The 12,290-nt window shown below is 36.8% G+C and overlaps 1 protein-coding gene across 3 annotated transcripts in view; it reads right to left on the reverse strand.

Annotated features, from left to right (window-relative positions):
- LOC106871923 (uncharacterized) overlaps nt 1-12,290 on the reverse strand; it is a 423,018-nt gene that overhangs the window by 375,501 nt on the left and 35,227 nt on the right. The gene's annotated exons all lie outside the window — the stretch shown is intronic.

Below are 12,290 nucleotides of genomic sequence, written 5' to 3' on the forward strand. Positions count from 1 at the left end.
TTTTAGATGCACTGATGAATATGGTTGACTAACAACAACCACACGAAGAAACACAGCGGTTTGCTGATATACAATTACATCATCATCATTGTCATCATCATCATCATTTTATATTCATTTTCCCCATGTTTGCATGGATTGAAAGGGTCTTCTCTAGTAGAGCAGCTTGTCCCTTGGTGCAGGCCCTTATCTCCTTCAGGAGGTTCAGCTTTCTCCACTTCTGTTTTTTTTGGCCTTTCACTTCAACAAGTTCCTTCCACATGGAACACCCTAGTACTAATGTGTGTGTATGGGAGAGAGAGAGAGAGAGAGAAAGAGTATGTGTGTGAGAGAGAGAGAGAAAGAGTATGTGTGTGTGTGTGTGTGAGAGAGAGAGAGAGAGAGAGAGAGAGATTGTGTGTGTACATGTGTTTTCTATACCAAAATTATTCCCAGACACCAACTGCATGAAATAAAAAATCTAACTAGAAATAATTATGGTGTGTATGGGGGTAGGTGTGTGGAACAATATTAGTCAATGACGAATATTATTTTACTTAATCTAGGTAGATTTAAAAAATTCTTTCTATAGTACTATGTTAATACAAATTAAATTACCACTTTTGTGTCAGTAGACTCTAAACAATATTAGTTTTCTACATTAATAAGTATATGTTCTTGCACATTTATCAAAAGATTCTCATATCACTACATTGACATGTACTGATACATAATCGACGTTTGTCCCAAATTTTGGCACAAGGCTAGGAATTTTGGAGGATCGGGTAAGTCAATTACATTAACCCCAGTACTCACTGGTTACTTATTTTATTGACCCTGAAAAGGATGAAAGGCAAAGTTAACCTTGGCAAAATTTGAACACAGAACATAAATGCAGACAAAATGCCATTATGCATTTTTCCCAGTGTGCTAATGGTTCTTTCAGCTCACCACCTTATGAAAGAATCATAATCAACATTGAAGCATATTCACAGACATCTCTCATACTTAGCAAACTAATTAAAATAATTATTGTCATAAGAATTTTATAAATTTTCTAGAGAATGTGAAATAATTCTTTTTTAGAACAGTGGATCTTGAAGCACACATAAGGGCCAGCAATTTTGGGAGAGGGGATAAGTTGATTACATTGACTCAAGTGTTCAACTTGTACTTATTTTATCGACCTTAAAAGGATGAAAGGTAAAGTTGACCTCGGCAGAATTTGAATTTAGAATGTAAAAATGCTTTGAAGCACTTTGCCTGGCTTGCTAACAATTCTGTCAACTTGCAGCTTTTATAAAGCATGCAAATTTTGGGTTGATACCCCTTTCTGAACAGAAAAAGTCAAACGACAAACTCGCATCTCCTGTTGACATGCTTTTATTTATAGCTTTATGTATGCTTTAAGATCTACTGTTTCGAAAAAGAATTAGAATAATATTCTTTCCTACTCTAGGCACAAGGCCCAAAATTTTAGGGAAGGGGGCCAGTCAATGAGATTGACCCCAGTATGCAACTGGTACTTAATTTATCACCCCCAAAAGGATAAAAGGCAAAGTCGACCTTGTCAGAATTTGAACTCAGAACGAAAAGACAGACGAAATACTGCTAAGTATTTTACCCAACGAACTAACATTTTTGCCAGCATGCCACCTTAGAATTAGAATAATATTAGTCCATGAATAATAGTTTTCTTCTCACTACATAATGATTTCTTATAGTTATATTTTTAAAATTTAATGCCTTCTGTCTATGAACAATAACATCATTAGTTGTAGCTCACAGGGAACCACTCACTGGTTCACACCACATCTCACAGTTTCTGTCTACCCAATTTTTTATGTGACATTGGTTAAACCAAGACAATACTAAGGTGCCATACAATAAAATCAAACTCATAACCATACAGTTTATACCATAACCCTCCTATCATCATCATCATCACTGTTGTCGTCATTATCATCATCGCTTAATGTCTGTTTCCATGCTCACCTGGGTTGAATGGTTTGACAGGCGCTGGCAAGCCAGAAGGCTGCCTTGGGCTCCATTTGTCTGGCATGGTTTTTATAGCTGGATGCCTTTCTTCATACCAACCACTTTACAGAGTGTGCTGTGTGCTTTTTATGTAGCACCAGCACAGGTACTTTTTACGTGGCACCAGCACCTGTGAAGTTATGAAGTAGCTTGCAAACCAAAGATCACTCAGCTAAGGGAAGGAGTGGAACAGAGGGAAGTGGCTGTGTGTCAGGCAAGAGGCCAGAGTATAATAGAGGGACAAAGATAGTTGTTTTACTATAGAGGAGATACTTGGCTAACACAGTAGGACAAGGAAAGAGAGGAAGGTGGGAGAGAGTTAAGGTGAAAGATAGAAAGAAATAGATGGTGTTGGAGATGTATTGGAACCTACTCACAGGGAACAGTGATAAGTGGTAAGGAAGGGATAGAGAGGGATGTTCCAAAAGAGTGTGAGGGGAGATGTTTAGAGATCAGAGAGACATGAATAACAAGTGATGATGAGAGAAATTGGAGTGAGTGAGAATGGGGAATGGTAAATATGTGAGGGCATGGAGAGTGTGCAGAGAGGTACATGAGGGAGAGTGGAGGAGCCTGCAGCAGGTGAGGTGCATGGGGGAGAGGGATGCAGTGGGTGGAGGAGGATGGGCTGTAGGGGAGTTTTGCCAGTGGACAGATAATGTGTGTGGTGGAAGGGGGTTATGGCCATAAAGGACATGCTTGTATGTATTGGATGGCCACAATTTTACTTAGCTTGATGTGTCTTCTCAAGCACAGCAAATTGACAGAAGTTTTAGTCCCTTATCATCTTCTACGTAAGTATATATAAAATATTCATAACAAACAGGAGTAAAAGAACTCAATTTGAGTGGAGGAGTATAATCATATTTATTTGGCTGACACCCTATGTTAACATTCAGTTTCTTGATTTCTGTTAGATATAAAAGGCTTATCTGTATTAAAAACAAAAACAACTGACACCAGGATTTTGGTTAACATTGGCCATGTGAGACATAAAGGTAGTAAATCACAACTGAATGCATAGGAAAACTCTTGAATCAAAGATCAATGAGACCAAAACTTCAAACAGGACTCAATGTTTTAAAGATAACTGTAAAGTGCTTAGCTATATTTTACAGTTTCAATGCTCTAGAGAAGAAACTCTGCTTTTGTTAATTCAGTGGTTCTTCTAAAACTGAACATTTTGAATCTGTGAATGTTTTTAAGATATTTTAGAATATTTGTGATTTAGATATTTGGAATGAATTTGAACTAAAACAGCTAAAATAATTTCTCCACAAAACATGATGTCAAAGAATTGTTGGTAGATAGAATAAGCAAAGAACACCATTTCGTATTAAGTGAACATGCATATTCATAAACACTTATATGATAAATATACAAATGCATAACAAACTAACTGAATGATTAAATGGATTTCTGAATAAATAAATGAAATAGGCACCTAATTTAAACAAAGTAATAGGTTATAGTAAATTAGAAATGTGCAAAAATAAATACAGTCTAAGAGAAATACATTCACACATCTGCCTTTAAACATAGGTAAACACTCAAGTAGCATATGCACGAATATATTTGAACACTAAAATCCTGTATAATCTAATACATCCATTAATAAGCAGACATATACACATGAACTTTTACATACATATATGTATACACACACACACACACACACACACACACATGCATATGCATACACCTGTACATATTTATATAAATATCCATACACCCAGACATGCAAGCTCCCTTCACACACATGTACACTGAACATGCACACAGCTATATATACACTTACATGTACATACATTTATAGATAAATGTGATTCTGTATCTCTCTACATTCTGATGTAAGCTCTCTATATATAGAGAGATTAAATCCCTCTAAATATAAATCTTAGAATAATGCTTATTTCCATAACAATTGAATTGTTCACCTTTTCAAAGAAGAAAGTTTAATTAAATGGGGCAGAGCCATCTGAACTTCAACCATTTTTGCACCAAAAATTTTCTATATAGATGTTCATGTAGACTAAGGAGTTACAATATAGATCTATGCGTATATTTATGAAAATACTTATATAGCTACCATTTGTCTGGATGCTTGAAGCTACATGTAAATAAAGAGATGGACAGACAAGTGGATAGACAAACAGAGAGATTGATAGTTCGGGATATATATTGCCCTTCTTCACTCACATTTTACATTGATCACCCTCCTGTGTTACCAAATTATTTCTCCTCATCCACTCTTTCCATGCATTATGTCTGCTTCCCCATTCACTTTCAAGCAACCTACCCAGCCGAACATTATCTCACTTTCTTTTGTCCTTCCTCTATCTACTATGTTGTTGTTTATTATTATTATTATCATTATTATTATCATCATCATCATTATTATTATTATTATTATATTCTACACTTTTTCTGAACCGTCAATTATCACCAACTCTTCCCTACTTTCTCCCAACTCGTATATCATTGATTAGCCTTCTGCCATTCACAAATTCCACCTCTCAATTCCACCCAATCTCTACAGTCTTCATCTACTCTTCCATACCTTCCTTCCTTCCTTTCTATTTATCCCCAATCACTCTTCAACACTTTATCTTCATAGTATTCACTCACCTCAACCATTTCTCACCTCTAAACAGCCCACTCCACCCTCCTACACTCTTACAACCTTTACAGACCCAAAAATGATGATTTCAAAATTTATAAGAAACATAACTAATCATGTAAATACCATTATTTAAATAAATGTGCATATATATATGTGTGTGTGTGTGTGTGTACTAAATTCAAGTTCAATAGGATATTTAAATACCACTTGCTATAAACAGAGCCATCACTCCAAAACCCCAAATTACTCACTATTAAAATACACATGGCCAATGTAATAAGCATAACAGAAACAGGCTTACCTTGCGTGGAATACAGAAGTAAGGAATGTGTATATTTCAGGATCAATTGATTTCACTTTCTGTATGAAAAATCATACTTTAAGCTCATCAGCTGAGCATAACACTGTAACATCTATTTCTGAAATATTCGAAATATTCATCACATTACGCCATGTGTGTTCTTTACTTTTGAATGTCCTCTGTTTATAGCAAGAGATATTTAAATACCATATTGAATTTGAATTTAGTTATATTTTTCCTGTAAAGGTGTAGACTTGCTAGCCACTTTATTATTATCATTATTATTATTATTATTATTAATGGTAATAATACTTATTTAATTTAAATTTATATTGGCTCATGATAAGTTCATTTTAAATGTTGCAGGGACATTCAAAAGTAAAGAACACACACAGCGTAATGTGATGAATATTTCAGAAATAGATGTTACATTGTTATGCTCAGCTGATGAGCTTAAAGTATGATTTTTCATACAGAAAATTCAATCAATTGATCCTGAAATATACACATTCCTTACTTCTGTATTCCACGCAAGGTAAGCCTGTTTCTGTTAGATTTGTTGCATTAGCCATTAGTATTTTAATTGTGAGTAATTTGTGGTTTTGGAGTGATGGCCCTGTTTATAGCAAGTGGTATTTAAATATCCTATTGAACTTGAATTTAGTTTATATTTTATCTGTAAAGGTGTAAACTTGCTAGCCACTTTATTATTATCATTATTATTATTAATAACAGCAATAATACTTATTTAATATATATATATATATATATATATATATATATATATATATATATATATACACACAAGGGGGTTCCTGAAAATAACTGGAAACGTTCACTGTGGGACAAGCCTGTTGTAGTTCAGGCTTCTGCTTCTAGAAGCCACTTGATGCAACCTTCAGGCATCAGTTTGCTGACCAGCATCGTACAGTGAAGTCGTATTGCCACATGGTGCAGTGTTTTGCAGTGATTGTCACCTGTTTGTCAATTTTTGCAACGGATAAAATGAAGAAACAGCATGCTTTCATGAAATTCTGTTTTCTGGTGGGGAAATCAGCAGCTGAAACAGTTGTCATCTTCAAACAGCTTACAAGGACACTGCCATGAGCAAAACACAAGTTTATGAGTGGTTTTCACGTTTTAGGAATGGTCACTTGTTGCTTGAAGACCAATTTCATTCAGAACAACTATCAACCTCCTGAATGAATGAAAACAGGAAAATTCATGAAGTGATATTTGAGGAGAGTCACCAAACAATTGATAAACTTGTTGATATGATTGTTGTGTCCTGGAGCTCTTCTCAATGAATTTTGAGCAAGGAATTGTGAATGAAAAGAGTTGCAGCAACATTTATTCTTTGTTTGCTCATGGAAGATCAAAAGCAGTCATGACTGAATGCATGTCCTGAACTGAAAGAACAATTGGAAGTTGATCCGGACCTTTTTCCAAAGCTCATCACTGGTGACGAAAGCTGGTGCTATGGAATTCGCAAATGTAGAAGAGGTGAAGAAGAAAAACGGCAGAAGTGTTAAAAGGCGTCACTTTGCAAGAGTTCCAGGACTGCTTCGAAACAGTGGAAAAAAACATGCCTGGACTGATGCACTGCTTCAAATGGAGAATACTTTGAAGGTGATAAAAGTGTAAACATGTAAAACTAAGTGAATAAAATAACATTGCAATATTTCTTTTGGGTACCCGCTCGTGTATATATATATATACATACATACATACATATATATATCATCATCATCATCATCATCATCATCGTTTAACGTCCGCTTTCCATGCTAGCATGGGTTGGACGATTTGACTGAGGACTGGTGAAACCAGATGGCAACACCAGGCTCCAATCTAATTTGGCAGAGTTTCTACAGCTGGATGCCCTTCCTAACACCAACCACTCAGAGAGTGTAGTGGGTGCTTTTACGTGTCACCCGCACGAAAACGGCCACGCTCGAAATGGTGTCTTTTATGTGCCACCCGCACAAGCCAGTCCAGGGGCACTGGCAACGATCTCGCTCGAAAATCCTACGGGAGCCAGTCAGGCGGTACTGGCAGCGGCCACGCTCAAAATGGTGCATCTCATGTGCCACCCGCACAAGAACCAGTCCAGGGGCACTGGCAACGATCTTACTTGGCTTGCCGGGTCTTATATATATATATATATATATATATATATATATATATATATATATATATATATATATATATATATATATATATATATATATATATATATATATATATATATATATATATATATATATCTTATATTTTTTACTTGATTCAGTCATTAGACTATGGCCGTGCTGGGGCACCAGCTTGGAGAATTTTTAGTGGAATGAATCAACCCCTCTACTTTACCTTTTTTAAAGTCTGATACTTATTCTATCAGTTTATTTTGCTGAACTGCTAAGCTACAGCAACATAAATAAATCAATACTAGTTGTCATGCAGTTGTGGGGACAAACACAAACACACACACATACACACACACACACACACACACACACACACACACACACACACACACACACACACATATAGACAAATCACAAATCCCTTCAGGTAAATGACCTTGCTCAATCTGTAGAAAAGGTGTAGGTAGAAATTCCATAAGATGTACCCAGTGTAAGCCATAGACACATAAGAGGTTCAGCAATATCAGAAGAAGGTTAATGGGGAAAATAGCCTTTGTGTGTGGAAGATGCACAGGTACAATAAACACTGAAAATGTACAGAGAATAGACTCCATCAACTGCCAGGTGGGTAAGCTAGAAGTAGCAGATAGCTTCTGTTATCTAGGTGACCAAGTTAGTAGCAGAGGTGGATGGTCCAAGAGTATGGCTGTGAGAATAAGAATAGACTGGGCAAAGTTCAGAGAGCTCCTGCTTCTGCTGGCAACAAAGGGCCTCTCCCTCAGAGCGAAAGGCAGATAGTCTGATTCCTGTGTGTATACAGTTATGCTAAACAGCAGTGAAACATGAGCTATGACAGCTAAGGACATGCACAGGCTTGAAAGAAATGAAGCCAGTATGCTTTGCTTGAAGTGCAATGTCAGTGTGCATGTATGACAGAATGTAAGCAGCTTGAGAGAAAAGTTGGGCATATGAGGTATCAGATGTGGTGTGCAAGAGAGACGATTGTGCTGATACGGTCATGTGATGCATATAGATGAGGACAGCTGTGTAAAGAAGTATCGCTCTCTAACTGTAGACGGAACCTGTGGTAATGTAGACCAGACCCAGAAAGACATGGTACAAGGTGGTGAAGCATGATCTTTGCACTCTGGGCCTCACAGAGGTAATGAGTAGTGACCAGGACCTTTGGTGATATGCCATGCTTGAGAAGACCTGTCAAGCCAAGTGAAATCATAGTCATGGCTGATGCTGGTGTCACATAACTGGCACATGAAAAGCTCCTTTCAAGTGCTGTTGAGAAAGAGGTAAATCAACACACCCATAACACCAAAGATTCTATGAAAGCTGCCATAGTCAGAGTAATGTCCAAAATGAACCAGAACCACTTGATTTGAGCATGGAGATGATTTAGATCTCAGAGAAGCAGTTGTTGAAGCTGAAAGTGGGTTTATTGAATAACATTATAGAAAAGAAGGTTTATTTTTTATCCTCATAGCACTTTTTGATAAAGTTATTATCTGTTATTACATATCTATTTTTCTATAAACATAAATCTGTCCTTAAATATCTTATGCACCCTGTATTATATATATATATATATATATATATATATATATATATATGTATGTATATCTGTCTGGCTTCCGTGCCAGTAGCACGTAAATAGCACCATTTGAGTGTGATTGTTACCAGCGTTGCCTTACTGGCACATTAGAAAACATTCGAGTGAGGTCATTGCCAGTGCCGCTGGACTGGCTCCTGTGCTGGTGGCATGCAAAAAATACCCTTTTGAGCATGGCCATTGCCAGTACCGCCTGACTGGCCCTCGTGCTGGTGGCACGTAAAAGCACCCACTACACTCTCGGAGTGGTTGGCGTTAGGAAGGGTATCCAGCTGTAGAAACTCTGCCAGATCAGATTGAAACCTGGTGCAGCCATCCAGTTCACCAGTCCTCAGTCAAATCGTCCAGCCCATGCTAGCATGGAAAGCGGATGTTAAACGATGATGATGATGATACATATATATATATTTATATATACAGATACACATACATATATACATTACATACACACACAGAAACATGTGCACACGAGCACACACACACACACACACGCACACACACACACATATATATTTGTCAGGTTACAACAAAATTATCCTAGCATTCAAAGAAGAGACCATCGTGTTGTATCACCTGAAGCTACCTTTCTGCCAGTTCTTTGATTTCATGCTGGTACCAGTTCTTGTTTTTCAAGGCAAAGAATTCCTTCATGGCAGCTTCTACCTTCCATCTTCACTTGGTTAAGGAAGTATCATGAGCACAAGAAGTGAGCCATGGATCAGAACAAGTAATAATCCAAGGAAGCTAGGTTCAGACTATATACTGTGTGTGGCATCAGTTCAATTCCTTCAAGTTCCTGGAATGTATTCTGGGTTATTCAAGTGACATATTGTCTTGCTGCAGAAGAACTCACCTTCTGATAGGCTAGCCTGATAGACCCTGCTATGTCAAGATGGACTTATATATTCTTCCTCTGCTCTCTCCCACTTGGTTTTAATATGTTGCCACATTTGTAATATGTCTTTTTTCTACATTTTTTCGTGCAGCTGAAGATTGCTCTTCATATTGCATTTAAGGTAATGCTCACATTACTTAAATAAATTGAAGTAGCATGAAACGTGCGTACTGCAATCACTTTTGAAATCCGTGTTGCTTATTATTTGATTTTAATCACCCATCCTTTTGGGATGTGAAATTCGGGTGCCTTCGCATAAGTACCATATTCAAGCCTTGAATCTATATCTAAACCGTATATATATATATATATATATATATATATATATATATATATATATATATATTATATATATATATATATATATATATATATAAACACACACATCAGTGTTGTTTTCCATGCTTGCAGAAGTCACATGAAATTTGTCGAGGCAGACTCTCTACAACCAGATACTCTTTCTGTTGCCAACTTTCACCTATTTCTAAGCAAGGTAATATTTCTTCATGGTCTGATGTCACTATGATTTAGCATCAGTGGTTACTGAAAAAGGAGGGACAGAGTGGTAAGAGCATAGAGAGGATCAAGGCTATCCCACATTATAACAACAAGTATGAGTAAGAAGTTTAGGAGGAAGGGAACATGAAAACAAAAAAAAAAAAAAAGATGAGCATGATGAGTTCCTAGAGAGAGTCATTGAAAGAGTAGCATGGGAGTTGTGGAGGATAAGCCAAAGAGACCAGAGGTTGTTGAGGTAAGAGAAAACCTGTTTGGGGAGAATAGTGCGAGAAAAAGAAGCAAAGAGGGAGAGATGGCAGGCAGTGGGTAAGAGAACAAGCATCACAAGTGGTGAGACAAGAGATATGAATAATAAGGTGGAGACTGAAGTGAGCAGAGAGCCGGAAGAGAGAAGATGAGTACAGGTAGAGTGATGAGGATGGTTCAGTACAGTCTTTCATATAGAGGTGCAGGCATGGCATAGGTGCAGGTGTGGCTGTGTGGTAAGAAATTTGCTTCCCAACCACATGGTTCCAAGTTCAGTGCCATCTGTGTGGCACCTTGGGCAAGTGACTTCTACTATGGCATCAGGCCAACCAAAGCCTTATGAGTGGATTTGGTAGACGGAAACTAAAAGAAGCCTATTGCGTGCATGTGTGTGTGTGCATGTGTGTGTGCATGTGTTTTTGTATCTGTGTTTGTCCTCCACCACTTGACAACAGGTGTTGGTGTGTTTACATCCCTGTAACTTAGTGATTCAGCATAAAGAACCAATAAAATAAGTATCAGGCTTAGAAAAAGAAAATTAGTACTGGCATTGATTAGTTCAGCTAAAATTCCTCATGGTGGTGCCCCAGTATGGCCATAGTCTAATGGCTGAAACAAGTAAAAGATAAAACCTAGTCATGGTATGGTGGTGGTGGTGGTGGTGGTGGTGGTGGTAACCATTCATCGTTTGTGAGCTTCATAAGTGATGGGGAGATAAGAGGTAGGAGGTTATGAATGATCGTAGAATGAAATGATGGACATGAATGGGGAAAATGCGTGAAAGAGAGGAGGTAAACAGTCAGTGAACAAGAGAAGGGTCGTGGATACACAGGGTAGCAGTATGTGTGTGTGTGTGCATGCACATATCCATCCATACACAATGCATATATTCATACACTACCTGCATATACATACATGAATACAATACATACATACATCCATACACACGTACAATACATATACATACATGCATACATACATATATACACATGCACAAATACATATAATACATACTTATATGTACATGTATGCATACATACAAATGTCATACATACATACATAAATACATACATGCATACATACATTCATGCATGCATACATACATATGTTAACTGTACATCAGTAGCCCTGTATACACCAATGCATTACAATGTTTACCTTCTGTATCTGAATAAGGTCACTACTTTTGCCAGTTTATGGAAACATCTATACATTTAAGTGCCTGCTTTTAACTTTTCTATTATTCACCACTGAGAGATGTGATGGTATGTTGATGTTTACCACTGTTTTTAAAATATTGGCGAGTTGAAAAATATCTCTCTTCTAGGATTAAATAACAACTAAAGCAGGTTTATATTTTTTTTCCTTTAATTTAAAGTATCATTTGAATTCAGTACAACTTATTAACACTATTCCTTGAAAATTCCAGCAGTAAAATATACTTTCTTGTGGTTCCTATCTCCAATGAATTATATAAAGTTTTTATCAAAAAGAAACAGGCCAAAGTGAGATGAAGCTCGATATCAATAACAAAACGAGATATCAACCCTTTTTCAACCTATCATTGTACAGATTTAGAAAGCTGTGACTTAATAGAAAGGATACAGACTGAAATTGTTACCAGCTGAAATACAAAGAACTTTATAGTTCAAAGATTTGACTAACATTTGTGAAATACAAATATATTTGAAGTTTGCTGAAAAAGTATAAAACATATTTTGCCAAGTTTTAGCACCAGTTCATAAAACTTGGCATCTCTCTGAGATTTTAGTGTTTTGTTAAAAAGCAATTAAGGAGTTTAGCGTAGAGGGCCAACATGTGATGTGGTACTGAAGGTGCCATAAAAACATGCTTTAACATCCTAGTCTCTTTACTGAACAAAGACACCAAAGAGATAATAGCTGGAACATTGCAGAGGTTTTGAATTT

This window comes from Octopus bimaculoides, chromosome 13 (genome assembly GCF_046866305.1).
Source record: "Octopus bimaculoides isolate indiv1 chromosome 13, ASM4686630v1, whole genome shotgun sequence".
NCBI classification, from domain to species: Eukaryota; Metazoa; Mollusca; class Cephalopoda; order Octopoda; family Octopodidae; genus Octopus; species Octopus bimaculoides.